The following is a 23473-nucleotide window of genomic DNA, read 5'->3' on the forward strand; positions in this document are numbered from 1 at the left end:
ATTTGTTTTTTTTGTAATGTTTCTTGTTAAAACTTTATGTTATTAAAAAATTGTAATGTATTATTCTTGTTGTAAATGTATTATAATTCTTGTTTCATATGATTAATATATACTATTGAATTTGGATAATATACCAAATAGTTCGATAAAAACAATTGAAAAATGATTGTAGGCTTATTAATGTCACTCCTCAAAAATCAATAATGAGAAAAATTTAACAATAGGTATAGCTCCTAACCTAATTCTTAGCACTATATTATTGACACTTTCTCAACAATTGACTTAAGTCTCCAATGAATGAAAAGAAATGTGTAAGTTACTACAAGTAGGTCGGGCAATTTCTGTTCGTGACAAATCTGAATAAGAAGATTTCATAAATCACTTTTAAAATCCAAACATTCTTCTGTGAGATTCGCTTAGCTTATTATTAATGTTAATATACAATTGTGGTTGTACTTACGTCATGATTGAGTTAGATCTAAATACTGTGCATTACAAGAATCTTAACTGGTTTAGCTTCACTATCTTCACATAAGAATCACAGCCAATGAAGAAAAGAAAATCAGTCAAAACAATTTAAACATTCAATATACACAACAAATGAACTAACGCTAGTCACTGTTCTGAGCGCGAGAAGCGGATTGTTGAATAGCGTATAATGTACGAAAAAAATAACACGTGTCATGACTCATGATGGTCACCACCAATCACAGCAGAGAAGTTAAAATCCCAATATACAGACCGAAAAGTCCCGTTTTGTTTAACATGAAATAAATTGTAGTACGTGGTGACTGACTCTGCTCGTAACATTGAGCCTTAGATCATAATCTTAAATTTACATCCTATATTATTCATATTTGGTAATCCGCAATATTTAGGCTAAAATTGAGCTTTTCTGATCAAACCTGCTTTTTAAGATAAAGGTTTGAAATGGAGCAAAGTATTATTTCAAATCGTTAGCTCATTCTTAAATGGTTTTTATCATTTATTATTTCTCAAAATTATAAATGAGGTCTATTTTCGAGTCTGAAAACGTTGTAGACTAATTAAGAAAAGAATGAGCCTGCGCTTGTGACGATTTTTAACATAGTGTGACATAAGTATGCACTGTTATAAAATGCTAAATGTTATAACCAAATACAATAGGTACTTTTATAAAAAATATAAACAGGGAACTGTTAATACTTCTAATTTTGTGAATTATTCACCTAAGTAAACGATATAATAATAAGCTCAACTTTTCCTGAAGGACTCCTTTCGTTGAGTGAAAATGTTTAAAGATGTGAACCTGAGGCACCCCAGAGAATAATTAATGAGTAAGAGACATTCAACAGTGGTAGGGGTTTTTTAACCAAATGGATTTTGAGTTTTGAAAGATTAGAACGAAGATTTTGATAGCTACCTTGCCTTCAATTTTCACCAGTTAATCATACCAGTCCAGCAAGCCATTACACCTAATAGGTCAACCGAATTCGTTACAATTATTTCACTAATGCATAAAGCATGAGTACAAGCATTTTTAGTCCCTGTTTAATGCATCCGAATGCGAGTGTTTTTTAATGTTTTTTTGTTTTCTTTTAGTTTAATTTCAAGCAATTTTTACTTTCTTAAATTCATGGCTCGATGGCCGATAACAAGGTGAGTAGTGTCGGCAAACATTCAACGGCGTTTTACTGGAATCTTCATATATCATGTCGTTTACTAAAACTAAAAATGTAATACGATGCAAAATTCAACCTTGTGGAATACAATTTTGGATATATATAGACACTGAAAGAACAAATTTAATTTTGGATTGTGATTTTAATCGGTCTATTGCCAATCTCCTTAAGCTATTATCTGTTAAACAATTTCCGCCAGTGTAAAAAAGCTGTACATAATGTCAAGATCGCCCACCAATTTTGAGTACAATTAAGTTGAAACATTCAAAGCTTTGTTCATTACGGTTGGTTTTATAATAACATTCAGTACTGATATTAAATAAACCCTTTTCACCATATCTAGATTATGTATAAAAAAAATATAGTTGTTCCACCGTTCTTAAAAATCGTGTCTAAAATAATGTAGTGAACTCAATTGTGCAGCTAATGAGACAACGCCAATGCATCTTCAGATAATTTACACTATATTTTGTAGTCTAGGTGTCTCTGGTATCGAAACGATGTAAAGAGTTCCCTTTGATAGTTTCTTTGACGCCGACTTTTTTTAGAGATCTCCTCAGACTATATGAGTCAAGTCTGTGACAGCGTCAGATTTCAGACGCTGCTTCAAGAGGGTGGTAAAACTGAGCTAAACCCAACATTCATAATACCATAATATGTCTAAATCGAACTGTTAGGTCAAATTTTTGCTTTATAAGCTGTTTGTATAGTCAATGTTGCTCAATTAATTGTTACGTTTCAACTGGTTACTTAATGCTTGTCTCCTAAATTTCTTTGCAGACGAAAGAAAGTTTGTGAATACTCGGTTAGGCACTAACCAAGGTGCTTGAAGGGACGTTCCGCAGGACTTTGATTTCGAATCTCTGAATGATAATTAGATTAGATTAGAGTTTGCTGGTGTTCTCTACATTTGTGTGCCGTACGTTCAAATTGGTTTCAGGGCCACTTTTTAGGCTAAGAGTTTGTTTTCAATCGAAAGACCGGTCATAGAGTTACAAAGCAAAATTAACTGTCTTTGTTTCAAGGGTTAGCTGAAGATGTACTCATGTTAAAGCTATGTTAATTGCACACCAATACGCATCCTAGGTGTTTATTTAAATTCGGTCACTTTTTAGAAGTTCAACATTATTATAAACAACTAGATGCAAAATTTCGTTTCCTGAGGATGAAAAACAATAAAATGGAGGACAGCCTGGAGTATTTATATATACATCTTTATTTATTTTCGTAGTATTATTCGTTATTGCCTTATTGTTAGCATAATATGTTATGATAATTAATGAAATTTTACATTATCCTGTGTAATCGCATAGATTATAGTATTCGAATGTCGTTCTTTTTTGCTATTGAATAATCACTATCTTTGATTATGTGTCAGTATATAAGAAGATATTGCATCCGATGCTGAAACCTAGTTGCTACTTTAAACGTGAGCAACCGACTATAGTGGTTTGCACTATCTATCAGCAGCAGACTAAGGGAACAGAGACTATAGATTTATTACAGAAACTGTTGATTACAGTGTTGTTTATATTGCGTAAACTCTGACAATAGTAAAAATACTACAACATTTGAAATTTTATCCATAAGAATGAGGTAATTACTAAAGGATTAACATTCCATAAAAAACTAAGAATACAAGATGTAATATAGTAGTGCTATGTATGCTTTTAAAGGGCATAGTGTAAACCGAACACAAACTCTACCACATCAGTCCCCATATTGGATGCAAGATCTTTTTCTCTAGAAAGTAGTCTAGTGACTGTCTTCTTGCTATGCTAGTTACTATCTTAGACTCTAAATTAACACCAAAAGAGAACAATATAATACTAGGTGGTGATTTCAACCTGAATATATTGTGTGAAAATAAAACCATATCTAGATTTTAAAAATAGTTTAACAAGTTTTGGCTTGAATCTAACTGTAAAAGAGGCCACCAGAGAAACTGATACCTCTGCCACTTGTTATCGACAACTTCATTACAAATTTTGAAAAACACACAAAACGAAGTAATCGAAACCACTCCTATCTGATTCAACCATGCCATATCACTAAATATTGATACTCACAAAGGGAAAAATTGTAAAACTAAAAAACAAATAAGAAGCATGAAACAGAATAACCTAGATGAATTAAAACTTAGACTGAGAAATGAAGATTGGAGAGATTTTTTATAACGCCCTAAATATAAATGACAAATATGGAGCTTTTATCAAAACTTTTGCATACCCACTACAATCATAGCCTTGCCCTTTTAAAAGAAGTTACCATTAAAGAAAATCACAGAATTAAATGGATGGATGATACAAACAATGAAATAAGCAATTTTAAAGAACAGGGCATATGAATTGTTTAATAAATGGAAAATAAAACAAAAAATTCAGAAAACAGACAGAAATACAATTCAGCCCTTGAGACTTACAGATTATGAATCAAGTCAACAAAAGCAGAATGGTTTAACAAAATAATAAATGAATCATGACAACAAACAAAAGGAATCCTGGAATGTTGTAAATAATTTTAGAGGAAAGAGCACTGATAAGATAAAAAATATTGAAATAATTAATGGAAACAAAAAAATAAATCACCCAAAGCAGATCGAGGAGAATTTTTTTTAACAATTACTTCATAAACATTGCAGACCAAATAAATGAAAATTTAAACTATTGCTCTGATGACAATGACGGTCCAAACATAGACCCTAACACAAAACTAGAATCTTTCAGGCCCATAGATGATAGAATACTAAAAAAAAACTTTTTTCAAAACTCAAACCGAAAACATCGGCCGGAGTGGATGGTCTATGTATGAAGGCTATTAAATTCTGTCAAAAGGAATCTGACTAAACCCCTTGTGGAGTTGGTGAATGCCTCCATAAACAAGCTGCACCTTCCCGGATGCCTGCAAGGTGGCCAAGGTGAAGGCCTCTTTTCAAAAAGAAGGGTGATGGAGTCCGATGTCTGCAACTATCGTCCAATATCGCTCCTTCCGGCAGTATCCAACATCATTGAGAAGGGTAATCTGTGACCAGCTGACTCCTCTACCTGGAGGAAAATAAACTCCTGGTGGAGAGGCAGTATGGCTTCAGAAAATCCAAATCAACCAAAACTGGCCGCCTTAATTGATTTTGTAAATGGTTGCATTGATGCGGTCGAGCTGGTGAGACGGTATTCGGCTGTTTTGCTGACCTATCGAAGGCCTTCGACTGTGTCAATGCGGTCATTTTATTGAAGAAATTATCAGTACTGGGCGTTCAAAATTCTGCCATCGCATGGCTAACCTCATAACTTGACCAATAGGTATCAGGTAGTGGAGGTTCTCAGCACAACCAAATTCAAAATTAAATCCAAACTTTCACGACCCAGTTTGATCCGAAATGGCGTGCCACAAGGTTCAAAACTCCTGGGCCCTTTGCTTTTCCTGGTTTATGTAAACAACATAACCAGTAAGATTCCAGTGGAAAATCTTTACATGTTCGCTGATGACAACTACCCTAGTTACCAGGCACAGAGATTGTGGAGTCCTGGAATTAGAATCCTTCATCAAAGCAAACAATCTAGCCCAATTTTTTGAAACAAACCACCTCAAAACTCAATCAAGAAAAAACAAAATGCATCTGCATCCAAACAAAACAAAAGAAAAATTCAAAAAATTCCTGGACTCCTAGCTTGTGCATAGGTGACCAGGGAGATGGATGTCACAAAATCAGCAGAACTGATGGGGTGATGTTGGATGATGGGTTAGACTGGAATGAACAGTTGGTCAAAATTGAAAGCAAATTAGCCAAAGGCGTTTTTGTCCTTCGAAACCTTGCAAAACTCAAAAACAACCAATTGGAAAAATCTGTATACCACTGTTTGTTCGAGTCTCACATCTCTTACTCATTCTTCCTGTGGGGGGGGGGGGCTCAGCCTCAATCTCAAACGAATTTTTACTTGGCAAAAAAAAAAAGGCCATCAGAGCCATGTTGGGCCTGCCTCCCCGCTCACATTGTAGTGATCACTATCAAAAACCTAAAAATAGTAACTGTTCCATGTCTATATATTTTATGAATGTGCCTGGTACATAAAATCTCAAAACATTAGAATTTATAAACAATAGTCATAATTACAAGACTAGATTTAAAGACAAGTTTCTCAATGCAACATAGGCTTACTCCGTTTTTGAAAAAAAAAAACAAATTTCTCTGGACTAAAAATTTAATCAAGTTTTACCACTAATAATAAGAACAATCAATTGTAACAAAAAATTCAAGAGTGAGCTAAAAAATTTCCTAATAGATCAATCCTTCTATAGCATGGAACAATTTTTTGATCATTGTAAAGGGCTGAAACACCCCACCCTACCCTCCTATAACAGGGCAGTTTTGGACCTGCAGAAGCCCTTAAGATGGGCCAACTTCCTGCGGAAACAAAATATCAAGTATCTACGTATGTACTGTTTTTCTCGGAATGTTATAGTATTTTGAAGTATAGAATAATGAATAGAAAAGAATTAAAAGTATGAATATGTGTTTGTATGTTTTCAAGACAGACCAACTTATTGTGGAAATCATAAGCTCTAAATCAGCTGTTTAGAGAAACTAATAACAGCTGATGTTGGAAAGGAAACCGAGAAGGTTTTTTTCAATTTTTGTAATCAGCCTACATCAGCTGTTCAGTGCTTGGTCTTAGGACAGTCAGCTACTTACAGAGTACTGAATATAATTAGTTTTGGTCAGTTCCGTTTCATTTCGTTGCCTTGATTATAGTTTCAATTCTAACGATTGAAATATGGAACTTTTAAATCCATCATTCGATTAGCATAAACGAATTGTGGGTTGAAGTTTTATAGCTATGCACATTTACATGATCAATGTAGTTTTATGTTATTTTCGTATGGTGAACGTTTGACTTACATTTACAATGGGATATTGTTTTTTAATGTATAGTTGAGGTTATCCCTACTGTGGTACAATCACAGAGGGAAGTTTTCAAACTCATTGCAGCTTTATTAGCCTAGTTGAGATGGAAAAAGAAGATGGAATCAGGTAAGACTAATCTAGATCATTTATCTCAGTAGTTTCGTTTTATTCAAATCGTATAACTTTTTTAAATCTGGAGGAATGTTCAAATGCAACATAAATATAGCCTAGTCTAATATAATAATTCCAGTGCATGGACTTATATTCTACCTTTTAAGGGTTCCATTGATCCTTTCAAAAATTTGGGATGTATACACGTTTCTATGTTACCCCATTTTAACATTTTAAAAGGATTTAATCCTTTTTAACCTTGGAACTGGCAGTCACTTTTTTCATATGGCAGGCCATTTTTGGGTGTTTTTATCAGTACTTTAAAAATTTGGTTAAAAAATGCATTTTTACTATAAACCTAAACATTATTTTTTCAGGATAATGTGGAGATTAATTATTGTATAAAAGCACTATACATAACTTAAACCATAAAAGATTACTAGGCCTACACTAAATCTTTTTAATTAATGGGGCTACACCTGGTAAAGTTTGATAATGTGGGTAGGGTACGTTAAGCGGACCCGGTTTTTTATATCGAAAAGAATGTTTAAAATCATCGATACCTAATATTCGCATCTCAAATCCTAGTACTATCAAACGATATAAAAGTATCTATAGTCCCCAATAACAAACATATGTTTTAAATTAAAATGTGAATTTAATATTAACAGTGATCAAACAAATTATTATAACCAAAATTTAGGAAAAACCGAAGACGACCATATTTGCTCCACTCACAGTTACATTTTGTTTCTTTCCCACAAATTTCACATAATGGGTTTTTCGGTACGAGGTCCAACATGTTTGAAGCCACGGAAATCCTGTCTTTTCATCTTTCAAAGCAATGTTGTGTAGTTTTCTAAAATTGACTGTCATTTTTAATAATTTAAATGTTACTTTTGTAAAATTGAAATATTACCTTACGTGTATTATTTGAAAGTATTTACAGCTGTTGATATAGATTATTTAAGTTAATTGTTCAAAATGATTAATTAGTATCGATTGATTATATCGATGGTTATGATTAAGTAATGTCGGTTGCCAATTTCGATATTAAAAACCGGGTCCGCTTATCGTACCCTACCCGATAATGTAATAAATATTAGAATCTGAGATAGCCAATTTATTCTTCATTTTATCTAGTTTCAGAAAGTATATAATGTTAGCCAGATTTTCTTGAAGAAATATTAACCCTTTCAGGGCCAGGACCAAATGTGAGATGTTACAACAAATTTTTTTTTTCACATATTATATCCCCTGTGACTAGTCAAAAGTGCCAGGCTAAAATTGGCGATTTTGCAGTCTCTAAGATTAAAATTTATAACTTTCATAACAATTAGAGAATGACCATAAAAGTTGCACAAAATTACTCGTATAGATATATACTTTCAACAAGAAATATATAGATGTAGTTTTAAGTAATTTAAAATTTTAAAAAAAATAGCGTTTTAATAGATTAATCATAAAAAAAATTTATTAATTTTTTTAATTTTTTTTTTGTAAATAACTAAAAAAGGAAAAAAACATAATTTTTACTGGGAAGCTATTTTATTATATTGTACATATAGAAAGGAACAACTATACAAAATTTTGTATTATTTCTCTCATAAATAAATTTTTTATGACACATTTTGTATAAATACGCATGATTGTACTTCGCAACAAGTGACGTACAGCAACTGACTCTTACCATTGCAAGAAACTTAAAATAAATATTCACATTATGGAATTGTACCAGGTAAACAGATGATTGTAGGATCCATAAACAGTTTCAATACAGTTAATAAACACTATTTACCAAGAATATTTACTCAATTTTATTTGAAATTTATTTACACTTTTTCTATTTACAAAAATAGACAAGACAAGACAAAGACAAAAGACAAAGACAAGACAAAAATTATCTGTATTGACATGGACATAAAGTACAGTCATGGCGTCGAAGAGTTTTTTAGCTTGATGTTAACGATGGTCATTCAATGAGAAGTGTCTCCCCAATCTGCAGGCATTCTTCAACAGAGTAGAACTCCCTCTCCATTAGGCACACTCAAGAAGAGGCTCCTTTACAAATTCTATGTTGCTTCTTTGTGATTTCAGCTTTGATGGAAGGATGTTGAATAGCCTTGCCCCGATATAGGAAGGCTTTTTTTTCATAGGCAGTCAGGTGGTGTGCGGGAGTCTATTAGTTAACTCTGTTTCCTGAGTATTATAGGAATGGGTCTCCAAGAATTGGTCAAAGTCCTTTGTGAACTGCATATATTATTACTTCGCTGATATACAGAGTTGGCCGCTGTCTGCAGCTTCAGTCTCTTAAACACCCCTCTGCAGGAATCTCGAAAGCCCAATTCTCAGGATATTTATTTGATGGCCTTTTTTTGCAAAGAGCAGTACCCTTTGTAGATTTCTTTGAGAATGAAAAACCCCATATAGTCAGTCACATAGCGCATTAACGACTCAACATAGCGCATAAGTGTAATGCTGTTCATTGAGGTTTCTGTGGTGCTGATGTGTTTGAGTCGCTTAATGATGTATAGGGCTAGTGCTACGTTTTTTGCACAATTGGTCTACATGAGCTTTCCAATTGAGATCACTGTCTAGGGTTATCCAATGGTATTTGGCCTCATTAGATGTTGAGACATTGGGTAGCTACGAGAGCACTCCTTCTTTGTTGGGCCAAAAAAAAAAAGCTGTTGCGTTTTTTCTTCATTCAGTACAAGATCATTTTCCTGACTGTACTGTTTTACTATACTTGCAGCAATGTAGGCATTAATTTCCAGATCTTTAACATTCTTGTGTGAAAACCATGAGGGCCAGTGTCATCAGCATAGAGGAATACTTCACAGTGGTCTGTAGCGTCGAAATGATGTCATTTGTGTATAAAATAAATAGTTACAGGGCCAAGCACAGTGACCCCTGCGGGAACTCCTCTCGTTATCTGTGTTTGTGTGGATCTAAATTTATGAGATGTCTTGTTGACCACTTGAGTTATTTCAGTCATTTGTGTCCTTCCGCTGAGATAGCTCTGGAGCCACTGATGCGCTGCATCTCTTATTCCTAGTGTGTGTAGTTTTTCTAGAAGGTGTTTGTGGCTCAGGCTATCAAAAGCTTTACTAAAATCAAGTAAGATTCTGTTGTTGTGGCCCCCTCTTCAGCTGCATCAATGATAGTCTCGACTAGTTCAGTTATGGCTGTGGTGGTGGACTTGCCTTTTCTAAACCCATGTTGCCGGCTGGTTAAAAGATTGTTGTTTTCTAGATGAGTAAGTAAATCTTGTGAGTACTTATTTCTCAAAAATTTTTGAGTAGGGTGCATATGAGAGATATAGGTCTGTAGTTGCTGGCCAGGATAGAAGTTGGTCCTTTCTTGTACTTTGGATAAATTAACGAGTTTTTTAGGGAGAGAGGGGGAAGACGCCTTGTTGGAAAGATTTGTTTATTACATCAGCTATATGAGTTAGCACTTCATTTTTGCATGTTTTGAAGACTGTTGATGGGTGAGCTCATCTGTTCCAGCTATCTGTTTTCCGACATTTAGAGAGCAGTTACAATACAATAAATAGATTAATGACCAATTTCTAATTTTTTGTTTGTTTGGAAAGTGGTGGGACGTACTTAAATTTGTTACTTTCATTTTTCAAAAATTTAAATTTAAATTAAATTCAGTGATCTCTGTGTGGAAATACTTCACTGATTATATTAATTTTAGAATAAATACTAATTTTAAACTTTTACTGAAATATTGGCTTATTTTGGGGTTACATTTAAAGCATAAGTGAAAGGGGAAACTTAGGTGTCACTGTCAAGGCTTAGGTTGTTTGAGTCTGACAGGTCAACAAGTTCTCTAATGAAGAATGAAAAAAAAAGAAAAAGTTCTCTAATATCAAAAATGAACACAGGACATTAATTGAAATAGAGCCTAAAACGCTATAACCCAACATAACAAACTATACCCATGAAATATCACTAATATTGTAGCTTCCATTCACTTTCATCATAGAAATCAGTTACATTTTTTAAGTAAATTAACGTTTGAACTTTTCAAGTATAGCTGCTGTTTTGAAACCTGAGAAGACATTTGTGTATATATGATATTATTTAGATTTAAAATTTTGTGAAGATTGAATTTTATAATATTATTTAACTGAAACATATTTCGATGTTTTTTTTTTCTAAAAAAGCACAAACAGACAGTCAGAAGGTTAAACTGACCAAATTAGAGATTACTTTATATAAAACATTCTCATTTATTTTGACCTGACATCATAGTTAGTTTCATAGTCATTTACGGGCACTATAATTCACTTAATAGCTTCATTATACATTATTATGTTTAAAACAGTAATCTTTCTCATCATGTATTAAATAGTAAGCTACTAAAATAATAGCTTTTATATTTTGATTAGAAAATGTATAACTTAACTTGAGAATCTATTAGTTGAAGAATAATTTTATACTAAAATATGGTGGGTCATGTGATAAGAGGTTATAGGTTGGCCTAATTCTCAAGAATTTATCATTGGCTTTTGATAATTCTCCACTTTACCTCCTTAGATGGATTCTGTAAAATTTCCAAAACTCCAGGTTTTGAAAATTAATTGCTGCAAATCAGTATTTAACACCTAAACACATAGCTTTTACAATAACTCCTCTTATCATTCATTGCGTTTACACCTTGACAGCCGGTCATATTTGCATGGCTTTACAGCTACTAAGTAGGTGACTGATCAAGAGTAGGTGAAGATTCAACAATTCTTCATGTTAAATGAAATACTTTAAAATAAGTTAAGTAAAAAATTGCTTCTATTTAATGTAAGAAAGTGTGAGTTAAAAAGTGACAAAAACGACGGTAAATATTAGCGATTCACTTAGCCATTTTTCAACTGTTGGTCACATCAGCCTGATCATTCTAATTGGTTGAAGTGCATCGTGGAATGTAAAAAAGAGTTGTTTTATTTTATTCCTTATATGTATGTATATATATACATAAAATATAAACATTACAAAAATGTATAATTATGCGTGTTAAAATATTTTAAAACTTTTTAACAGTTTTATCTGTATCTCACTGAAAATACTCATAAGGTTGAAAAGAATTGTTTTGTGAGGGGAGGCATTGATCCCCCATGATCCCTCGTGGGTACATCACTGGCTGTTGTAGAGCTAAATAGTTATTTATATTTGATTTCAAACAGCTGTTTGTGTTTCTAAGACCAATAAATTAAAGACCTTGGGAGTCTCAAATAATTGTTATATGTATGGAAATTCATAAAATAAGTACAATATTAAAAGAGTACAACAAAATTTGCTCAAATCATTTCAGCGCTTATAAACTTACAGACAAACTACAAAATCTCAATATTAATCAAGACATAAATTTAATATGGAATGAGTCGGTTCTATGTTCAGAAATATTGAGAAATATGAATATAGTAGAGTCCTCCTAAAACAAACTCCAATATAAAAATTCAGTTCTAACAATATCCCTACATTGCGAATTATTTTGGTTTGTAACTTCGTTATAATGAATTAAAACATTTTAACAAAGACCCTCTTTATTACAAATATTCACTGTAAAAAAACCAAAATATCGATAATGAACATAACACCCAAATTACAAATTTCTCACTTTTCCAATCTTGTTATAAAATTTTGTTAAAAGCTTTTAATTTAATAAGTACATATGTGTAGATCTTAAATTTGCTTTTTTAATGTTTCTTTTGATTTGTGTAAAAACTTGGAAAATATACAATTATTTTTTATGTCATACTATAATTGTTTTTTATGTCATACTATAATTGTTTTTTATGTCATACTATAATTATTTTTTTATGTCATTACTATAATTGTTTTTTATGTCATACTATAATTGTTTTTTTATGTCATACTATAATTTTATGGTAAGTAGCATACAGAACCTCTATAAGCAAAACATATTAAATATATATAATTGTACACATTTCCCATTAATTTAACTTTTATTACAGTTTAAAATTTAAACAATTTGCAACGTGTAGTGTAGAATAAATTACATAATATTTGGAAAATAATTTGCATTTTTTCTTGTTTTGAATACTGCACTTCTATATGTAGACGTAGTTCTACAGCTGTAACTCATTTGTAAAATGGAAGTTTTGCGATGAAATATTAGGTACATAAAGATTTGCGTTCAGTTTTAAGAACCCCTTTGTAGCGAATATTGGCAGTATGTAACCTCAGTATTAACGAAACTTTGTTATTTGAAAATTTCCAGATGTAACGAATTTTTTTTCTGACTCTTGATATTTTTTATATCGAGGCTCTACTTTATTTGTTAACTGACTCTTTAATTTCTATTTTAGTTTGGGAAAAACTTCATTTTCACTTTAATAGAAATACTACTGTTTTTCTAACAATTTTTTAAGTGATATAAATTCCATCATCAACCCAGGGTATGCTACTGCACCTGTTTTTGGAACAAAATGTACTTTACTGTATCCATCTATACAGAAGATGAAAAGCTCTTTTCTCTTACAGAGGAGAGTTTTATGTAACAGCTGTGGTGTGGTATTCCTCATAAGAATACATTTGTTCGTTGTTATGATAAGATTATTGTTATCAGGGAATATCAAACAAGCTTTACAATCAGACAAAGTGCGGTGATTGATTAAAATGGATTGAGAAACACTGTATCATCAAGAGTGTTACTCAACTGTCTGTTGACTCATCACTCAAAGTAATGTGATGAGAATGTCTGTTGAGGACAGATTTGAGACTGTTCCTACTTAAGTGTGGCTTACCTTATCTCTGAATGTGAGAGAGAAAATATTGGTTCTGTGTAAAACATTAATTACGTTTTTGCAAGCTGTGTTAAAAATCTGACTTTAAATTCTGATAAAAATTTGTTTAAAAATGTTGTGTCCTGTATCAATTTAACTAGATTTTTATGTTTAACCAAAGTACTGGTTTTCTCAAATTTGGATTCTATGTTTAATCTAATAATATCTCAATACAATAATTTTTCATTAAAAAAACTGTAGGTTTTAAAAAAGTAAAAACAAAATTTTGGTAAAAAAATTCATTTTTTTCATTAGATATAGTAATAATTGTTATTTTTGTATCATATTTTATTGTCAATAATATTATAGTTCATTATTAAGTTTCTCTTTGACGTATCTTTACTAAAGACAGTCTCCAAATGCTTTATATGCAGGAAGTATTATTCCCTGTACACCTACCACTGATATCCTCACAGGTACATGGTTTATGGAAAAAAGAACAAAGTATAGACGAACGAAATGACATTTCTGAGGATTAATGATTTGGATCTTACAATACTGACAAATAAAGAATAGTATTGAAAGTTGTACATTTTCTGTTAGCAGTATTATATTGTCAACAAAATTCCTTGAAAGCTTTATGAAAATTAAAATTACATTGTCTTGAGAAAATGCATTGCCCAGTATTTACAAGACCATGAACAAATTTTGGAATCCAGTAAAATGACAAATATTTTTGATATTTATTTTTTAGCTTTAAATCTGCACTAATTTGGACCAGAGAGTATAGTTATAAAAAAAATACCGTTTTATTCAAGTACAGAAAAATGTCAAATACAGTGAATGTTTGTTTTTAAGATGGCTATTGGTCTATTAATTATTTATTAATATTAGATTTACATTTTTTTAATATTGGCCTAACTCCTGTTAATTTTAAAATAATCAGGAAAACCATTTCTTAGATAGATTTAGGAAAGTTTGATTTGTAGTATTTCCATAAGAATCTATTGGAGAATAAAATGAAAAAATATTTTTGATAGTTAATTTATTAGCTTTGAATCCACACTGATTTGGAACAGTGAGTACAGTAAAAATATTGTTATTTAAGTACAGAAAAATCTCAAATACATTGAATGTTGTTGTTAAGATGGCAATTGGTCTATAATTATTTATTTTATTAATATTAGATTTACATTTTTTTAATATTGACCTGTTAATTTAAAGAATAATAAGTAAAAGAATATGTAGACAAATTTAGGAAAGTGGTTATTTGTGGAATTTTTGCTAAGAATCTACTGGGCTATACACTTATATAGTTAATTGCATGCTTAAAGCACTGTTATCTACCAAATACATAGTTAGAATATTGAAGTATAGAAACACCAATCCTCCTCTCCCCCCTCCTCCCTCCTTTCTCTCAGGAAAGGATTTATCAATAGAGTATCTAGTACTAATTTCTCTTAAGAATCTATTTTCTCCCATAACTACCTTATAATGAAGCAATTAGTGTTGGTAAAATTGCATAGTTTCAAGCAATCCTCCTGTGGTTTTGTGAAATTGAATTGTGGTGGTATTCTTCCGTCACCTTCCAGAATTATAATTTGTAACATTTAGTTTTCTGGTCATTAAAGCCTTTTTAGGTAGATTTTCATGGAAATCTATTGCAATGACAAAAATGTCTAGAAATTGTATAGTGTTCTCAATGATTATGGCTCAAGTACGTAATAACTACTGTAATTTGTAATTTATTCAAACCAAACTTTGTACAGAGATAGTACTTACACATAATTACAACATGGGCTTGCACGAGTTTTTTAGATAATTTCAATCAATTTAATATTGCAAGATGGTGGCCATTTGCATTTGTACAAAAGTTTTCCACACTATTTTTATAGAGTAGGTTTATAGATATTTATAAAAAAAACATATATATAACAATTTTAAAAAACATTTGTCTTTCTCATTTTTTATTTCTCATAGAATAGATGCTGTTAATTGGTAAAAAGGTATGGTATTTCGGTATTAACCTTGTAAGAAAAATTACAAAGTATTTTTTGAATTACGATAGTTTTCAACAATCTCTAATGTTTTTATACATCTCTTAAGGTTTTAAGATAGAAGCCATAAAACGTTTTGAAGATTATTCTATAAAATTGAATAATTGTAATTGGTTACTTGTATTTTACAGTCCTAATTTTTGACTGATACTATTTTAATATTCTTATAAAGTCTATTTCTTTTAAGGTTTCAAATGATAAGATTCAACATTTTGAAAGTATTACGTTTATATTAACATGTCAATCAATAAAGAGTCTAAATACTATCAGTATTGTAGAATTTAAAGTTAAAAACTAATAATGTATCTTCAGTTTTAACTTTTGATATAACAAATATTCATTCACAGAGTAAAATGCTTTTTCTTTAAGCCATTTGCTTACAACTCGTTTAAACCCATTTATATTTACAATCCATCCTCCTTTTGGTAATTTATTAAATAGTTTTATTTTCATATAGATATGACTACCTTTTGTTTTTTTCAAGCCTGGTCCTTGGCAGCTCTAACATGTACTTTTTTCTAGTTTTATAAGTTTGTATGGTTTCTCTAACAGTATAACTTTGCAGATTTGCTTTCACATCCAGTAAACAATAATATATATACAAACAGGGCAATGTCATGATATTTAAATCCCTAAAAGCTTGCAGGCAAGATTCCCTTTCATTAAAGATTTTTTATAATTCTTATTGCTTTTTTTTGCCAGACAAACACTTTATTTGAATGGCAACTATTTCCCCATAAAGAAATTCCATAGACTAAGTGGGAGTGGAAAAAGGCATAGTAGGAGGTTATTAGCATTTCTTCGGTGATGCAGATTTTCAATTTGCGCAATAGGAAAATTACTCTCGCCAATTTAGTACAAAGATTTTCTATATGGCTTTCCCAGCTTAGTCTACTGTCTAAAAAGATTCCTAATAGTTTAACAGGCTTAAAACATTTGTAAATTACATGGTCCATTGAAAAAATTATATTTTCTGTTTTGCTATTGTTTACAACAAGCCTGTTAGCCTGAAACCACTCAGTTGCTACCTTCATTGCATTTTCTTGTATTTTTATTAAACCATTAAGTGTACTATGGTGATTTAGAAGAGTAGTATCATCAGCAAACAAAACTGACATACAGGGTAAATTGAAAGGAAAAATCATTAACTGCAACGATAAATAAAAAAGGACCTAAAACTGAGCCTTTGTGGCACACCAATTTGAATTGTTTTTATGAGAGACGAATTAGAACCCTGAACAACCATTTGTTTTCTATTATTCAAATAAGATACCAACAAATTCAACTCACTACCTTGCACACCATAGCAATAAAGTTTACTTATAAGTAACTCATGAGGTATGCTGTCGAAGGCTTTAGACAAATCAATTAAGGTTGCAGATGATGTTGTTTTTATACTCAAAATTATGAATAACATTACCAACTAGAGTTTTCTACTGCTTTTGTAGTATTCAGTCCTGGTTAAAACCCAAAAACTGCTCTTTACATAAGAGGGACCATTTAGCATGAAAAAGTTTTGTAATTGGTTTTTGATACAATATTCAAATATTTTGCTAAAAATAGGTATTAAAGATATGGGACGATAACTGGAAGGGTTTGTTTTATCACCCTTCTTATTGATAGGAACTACTTTTGCTATTTTTAAACATTGAGGAAATGTGCCTTCAATAACATTCGATTAAATAGATAAGTTAGTGGTTCAGCTATGACACTGATAATCTGTTTAGTAATCTTATTCGAAAAACCATAGTAATCTTCACTACCCGATAGATTTAATTCAGAAGCACACTTTAGGACATCTTCAACAACAATTACTTTCCAATATAACGTATTTCTTGGAGTACAACTATTTACATAATTATTTACTAAGCTAAGAGCTACACTAAAATCATCAGGTACTTGAGTTTTTATTCATATCTAGTGCTACATTTATAAAATAATCATTAAAAAACATTAGAATCAATATAAGACTCATTAGATTGCGATTCTGTGCTTTTCAGCTTTGATAATATTCCATGCAGCTTTACATTTATTTTTAGACCTCTTAATGTAATCTTCATTTGCCAATAGCTTTTCTTCCTTAATCAAGGCTTTATACTGTTTTCTAGCTTCCTTGTACACTGATTTAGCCAACAGTTCTCTTTCTGTACCTTTACTATTTTTTAAATTGTCATAACAAACTAAAACAAAACTTATAAAATTCTTAAGTTTTGGCGTAAAACCATTGAATATTTGGCCTTTTTGAATTTTTAACTATAACTTCTTTTAAATAACATGTTTCTTCATATAAACTAGTCAATAAATTAATAAAATAAGAAAATGCCTCGTCAACAGTATAAAAAAAACTTAAGCCTAGTCCAATCTACTTCAAGAAGTAGTTTTTTAAAACTATCAATGGTGATAGGCGTCATCACTCTTATTTTTTTGTACATGTCATTCGTTTTTTACCGCACATTGTATGTTTGTCAGATTTAGATTTATATAAGCTAGCTAAGATGCCGAGCATGGTCAGACAGGTGAGGTTCTTACTACTTTACATTTAAGTTTTCTTGTATTTATATTAGTGATAATGTTGTCTAAACATGCCTCTCCTCTTGTGTTTTCCAGGTTCAAGCAATACATATTGTAAGTGCGTAATAAATTTGTTACTGTTATAACATTAATAGCTATCTTCTGATTGTGTTGGAAAGGATGGATTACATTAGTGTTGTCTTGAGATTATACATAGTATTTAGACACATTTTTATTTTAACACATTGGATTTATTAGTTGTAAAAGGGTTCTCATTGGGGTATTTGAGGTTGATATGGATTTCAACAACTTCCACTACAGGCCAATGTTCTCTCAGATCCCATTGTCAGGCAGTAGTAGCTGTATGTAAACCTGAGCTTGCGTTGTCATGCATTTCATTGTTCTACTGATAAAGCTGAATGGACTCACACAATCGCGTACATAATAGATGAGGCACTCCCATCTAGAACTTGAAATTTGGAAGGTAGATGGACCTTGGGCCCAAACTACTGTACTGTGGAAAATCAAGATTTTGCAATCTTTTTTTTATAAGACACCTTTTGGGGTAGTGGAAGAAAATGTGCATCCTGAAATAATATGAAATTCAGACTTTATAGTTTTTAAGTACTCGCATTGTTAAAATACTGGTATGTCTCAATAGACATTTTAAAAGGATGTTAAACTGAAAATGTCTTAATTATAATGAAAACAGTAAAGAAAAGAAAAATGTGAAGTGTGGTACAGTCTGTTGTGTTGTTTCCAGTCAAATTATATTATTTGCTATTCTTCTTGACTGATTTTGTTGGTGGTTATTCTTTGTTTGACATCTTATATTTTCATGTCCAATATCAAAATGTAAGTTTTTTAGTCTGCTTGGCTTTTGTAAATTTTTGTTTCAATGTCACTAGTGTTATTCAATGTATTTCTGCAGAAGCTGTTTTTGTTTTATGTTGTGGTCTTCAAAACATGATGTTGTTTACAATATTTTTCCTTTTCTTTTGTAACTTAGTCTGTGAGTAAGCCGATTCTCCAAATAATGTTTCAAATTTAGTTAGATGTTTTCCTTCTTTTTCCTAAATATTTGCCTTACAGCTTGCCAGTCATGCTCTAAAATAGATTGTTGTTCTTTCAGTAGTTGATTCCCATCAAGCAGATCAGAACTGATGGTTTGCAGATATAGTGAGATTGTTCTTCTTTCATGACTATTCTAACCAAACTTTTAAAATATTTGTCTGTCTAGTTCTAGCACATTGTTTCGAATCGCCTTCCACTTTACTCCCAATTTCACAAATACCATACAGATAATTTTTGACATTATTGCAATCAATTTTTGATGGGTTTCTATTTTCAGGTGTTATTTATAAATTTATCTGGCAATTTCCTATAAAAATTAAGATTAAATTTGTTTGTGCTAGATTTGCCTGATTCTTGTTCCAAAATGGATATTCTACATTTTTTTTCCTGGTGTTGAAATTATGAAATGAAAATGAAATTCTCTTTTGATCGATAAACGCTTAATCTGTTATTCTGGCTTAGTCTGATTCCTGTCGTTTTGATTGGTAAGTAGGTTCATTTAGCTGTCAAATTAAAAGATGAACCCAGATAAAAACCTATACATGAACTAATCAATGAGCAAATGTCCGAAATCCTGATATCCTTTCAAACCTTCCATCGTCAATAACAAAACTTTTAAACAAAGGAATGATCCAGATGTTATGACAGTTATAAAGCAATGGCAGATATGATGGTCAAAGTGAGTGTTGCCAGTCAGTGTTGACCTAGGTCAGTTTAGCTTACTAGACACACAGTCAGCAAGTGTTGGTGAATCAGTGAAACTACTCGTTTTGTCTTGCAGTGATGAAACAATGAGCTGGTAGTGACGTAACCATTTTGTGGAGATTTTGCGTTATTATTTACACTAAAATATTAAGTCCTTCATTTACTTAATAGACTGTTAAATTTGAGTTATTTTCAGTCAGTTTAAACATAGTTATTTTCAAATTAATTTAAGTTATTGTTCTTGAGTGTTATAAAACAATTGTTGTTCTTTAGTTATCAATTGTATCGTAATAATTTCTATATCATTTAACAGATATAATTAATGGTTCTCTAGCATTGGCGTCAGTTATTTATTATAAGTTTCTAAAGTGAAATATTTTTAGATTTGTGATGAGTTCCTATTTACAACACAGTTTTTAAACTTAATAGTACCACAGGCTCTAAATGTGCAGCCAGCAGCTAAATTGTGTGCCCTCTTAAAATATCCATTCTTTGCACGAACCCAATGTAATTTGAAACACAGCCTATCTAATTTATTTAAATTTAGATTTATTCCAAACTATACCCAGGTGTGGTGTGCTCTTCAATTAGATTCCATCACATCCCCTCCCCCCCCAAATCCGGTTCTAGTTACACCGCTGGGTACTTTTCAGATGTGGTACAGACGTGAAATTTGGTACGTTTGTGTGATTGGAGCCCACTTAACAAGAACATTCCTGAAATTTCAATTTCTTTTTGCTATTGGAGCAATGTGTCAAGGATAATATCCAATGTCCAAACTCCTATAAAAACCTACGTACACACATAAAAACGATACAGAATTCAGCGTGCATATCAATTAAGGGTTGTTCATTCCAGAAAATTGTGTCGAGTCAGTACAGTTAAATGAAGTCACTTATGAATCAAAACATTCACTGAGTATTTATTTTAATCATGATTGTAGTGCACTGCTGTATCGATTTGTAACTTGCTGTGGAATATCATGAGACCTAGGTGAAAATTTTCAAACTTATAATCAGAGTATATTTAATTGTCGTGTAGAGTTTTTGGGTTACATTGAACTGTCTAGGTAGTTCATACCGATACAGAAAATAATTCACCAAAACATTGTTTTTTTCATGTGTGTTTCTGTCAAAACACATTTATTCACACAAAATGCACTGAAATTACACAAGTGAATGATGCTGAACTGCAAGATGTTTTTTCTAGGGAAAGAAATTTAAAAGGCTTTGCTACAATACAACAGTATAGTCGTACAAGTATTACCTCCTTTAAGTTGATCTATGAGGAACTATGTTAAACTAATAAAGTATCAAGTAACCTAACAATACTACACAAAGTATCCCACGCATTCCATTCAGTATCAGTCTCATATAAAGGGACTGATGATGTAAAGGGATGATGATCTTAACTCTGTTCCCTTTCAAAATTGTTTAAAACTGCCCACTGCTGTAGTATATAATAAGATCACATTCATACAATTCGTTGTAGAACTAAATTTAAAAAAAATGTTTTTTGTTTCAGCCAGAATTTAACCGCAAACAACACAATATCTTTAGAGGACTGAAGAGGAATACAAAGAAAGATGGAACTCTATCCGTGTCATGTACTTCACCATGTTCCTGATGGCCTTAGGGTTCAGCGTGGTGTTGACTGGGGTTTGGCCCTATCTGGACGAGGTACTGTCAATATTTGTGAAATATATTTTTTTTTAAGATTTAAAAAAGGTAATTTCACATTACTAACAAGATGGTATCACCCACCCCGAGGATGCAGTATTAAACATCCTAGGTTCCACCAAATTTTGGGATATTGGTTTGGGATCTTATGATGGCTTTCTTAGGACAAAGTCGGTAAAGGTACCTCTAACTTAACTAAACCGCACGTGTGTTATTCATGGGAATATTGCAGACATTGTTGAATTCATCAATGTTGCGAAACAATTTTTCTCAAATCTGGATTTAGATCTGTTTTGGATAATTAGTTTTTTGTTGCGTTTTATACATGCAGTTCAAAAATAAAAAGGGAAAGCTCAATATAATTTAAACATTATTGAAATAGCAGAACTAACTATTGCAATGTACTGGAAAATTCAGGTAATCTTCTTCATTAGTACTAAAAGTACTAAAGAATGAGGAAGAGGGACGCAATACAAGTGAAAATAAGATTGAAATAGTTGTATAGTGGATTTAAAAAAATGTAAGTAACTTCAATTCCGGTAGCCTAACTGCTTAATTTGCAACATTAGTTTTTCAGGTAGTAATCAAGAAAACTCAATCAATCATTTATTGTCAGAACAAAACACAAAACGTATAACAACGTCATCAGTTAAAGGATAACAACACGCTAACCTATAATTATTAAGTACAAATACATTTAAAAAAATTCATCAACCCTTTAAATACATGTTTTCTTTACTCTATTCAAGAGTAAAGTTTTTTGTCATTTTCCTTGACATTGTCAAGTACAGTGAATATTTTGTTTAATAGGCGTAGGCCTAATTTAAAATTACAATTTAGTGATCCAGGTATAAAATTAACTAAAAATTATAAAATACAGTGATGCCAAAAGAAGCCTAAATAAGAGTTCTTCTTCCTTTTCACTCAGCTGGATCCCTCGGCTGGCAAGGGAGTTCATGGGTTACGTTGTGGCAGCTAACCCTCTAAGCTCAGATGGTATTATTCTCGCCTTTGGTGGGCTGGTGGGGCAACCGGCGGGGCTCGGTCCGCCTGCCTCTAGTCATGTCGCTGCTTCTCTTCACGGGGGCCAGTGCAGCATACTCTATGCTGGAGGCTGTCCCTTCGCACAGGAAGTACTGGATGCTCCTGTCACGCTTCTTCATCGGGTCAGTTCTGGTAAGTGTAGTCGTTAAGAACAAAACAGGCTAAAAGTGGTTGTGACGGTAAAACAATGCTTTGAAAATTACATTATTCCTTTGAAATGCAGTACTAAATGCATGTGCCTTTGCATATACTGTATTTGCGGATGAAAGTATATTTTGTTTAATGCATTATATTTTTATTTTCCAACTGTAATGATTGGAATACGCTTTTTTATTTACAAAAAATGTAATTTTCTCTCCAAAAATGAAAATGTATTTTTTTATAACGAAAAAAATTGTTCTAATAAACATTTAAAAATATAGTGATGACAAAACCAATTATTTTATTTCAGTTTCCATATTATTACTTAGAAAAACACAATATTAAGTTATTAATTTTAGAAATAAAGAAACATTTTGTAAACAATTGACGAAATTTACAGATTTATAAATGCAATGCATGCTTATAAACATATAAATTTGCTGCTCAGACTTACTGAAGGGATAGATGACATGACAATGTGAGTAATATTGCTGTAATGTGAGTGGCAAAGACGAAATGTTGAAAAGTTCTAATGTCTCATATGATAAGTTATATTTCAGGTAAGTTGCCTAAAAATATATTTCATGAAAATGTTCTAAGTGCTGTGTAATTATATAAATTAGAGTCAAATTATCTTTATTTACACAAATTTCAAGTTTAGTCATGGTATCTTAAAATACAACACTAAAACTTTTAATTTTGGTTGTCTTAGATCTTCCATTCGTAAAATTCTTTCTGTGAGTAGAAGGTTTGTGCTGTAGCCAGTTCTTGAGGCTGAATCCAAAGTGTTTCTTATCTGTCATCTTTAACTCCTCTGGTAATGCATTCTAAAT

At 31.6% G+C, this 23473-nt stretch overlaps 1 long non-coding RNA gene across 1 annotated transcript; it reads left to right on the forward strand.

The window, feature by feature from the left end:
• Positions 1-6370: 6370 nt before the first annotated feature.
• On the forward strand, positions 6371-22664 carry LOC124360866. The gene is made up of 3 exons (XR_006922284.1): positions 6371-6690; positions 21301-21455; positions 22384-22664. It is a non-coding gene; the product is annotated as an uncharacterized LOC124360866 (long non-coding RNA).
• Positions 22665-23473: the final 809 nt, after the last annotated feature.

The sequence above is a fragment of the Homalodisca vitripennis genome, chromosome 4 (assembly GCF_021130785.1).
Source record: "Homalodisca vitripennis isolate AUS2020 chromosome 4, UT_GWSS_2.1, whole genome shotgun sequence".
In the NCBI taxonomy this organism is placed as follows: Eukaryota; Metazoa; Arthropoda; class Insecta; order Hemiptera; family Cicadellidae; genus Homalodisca; species Homalodisca vitripennis.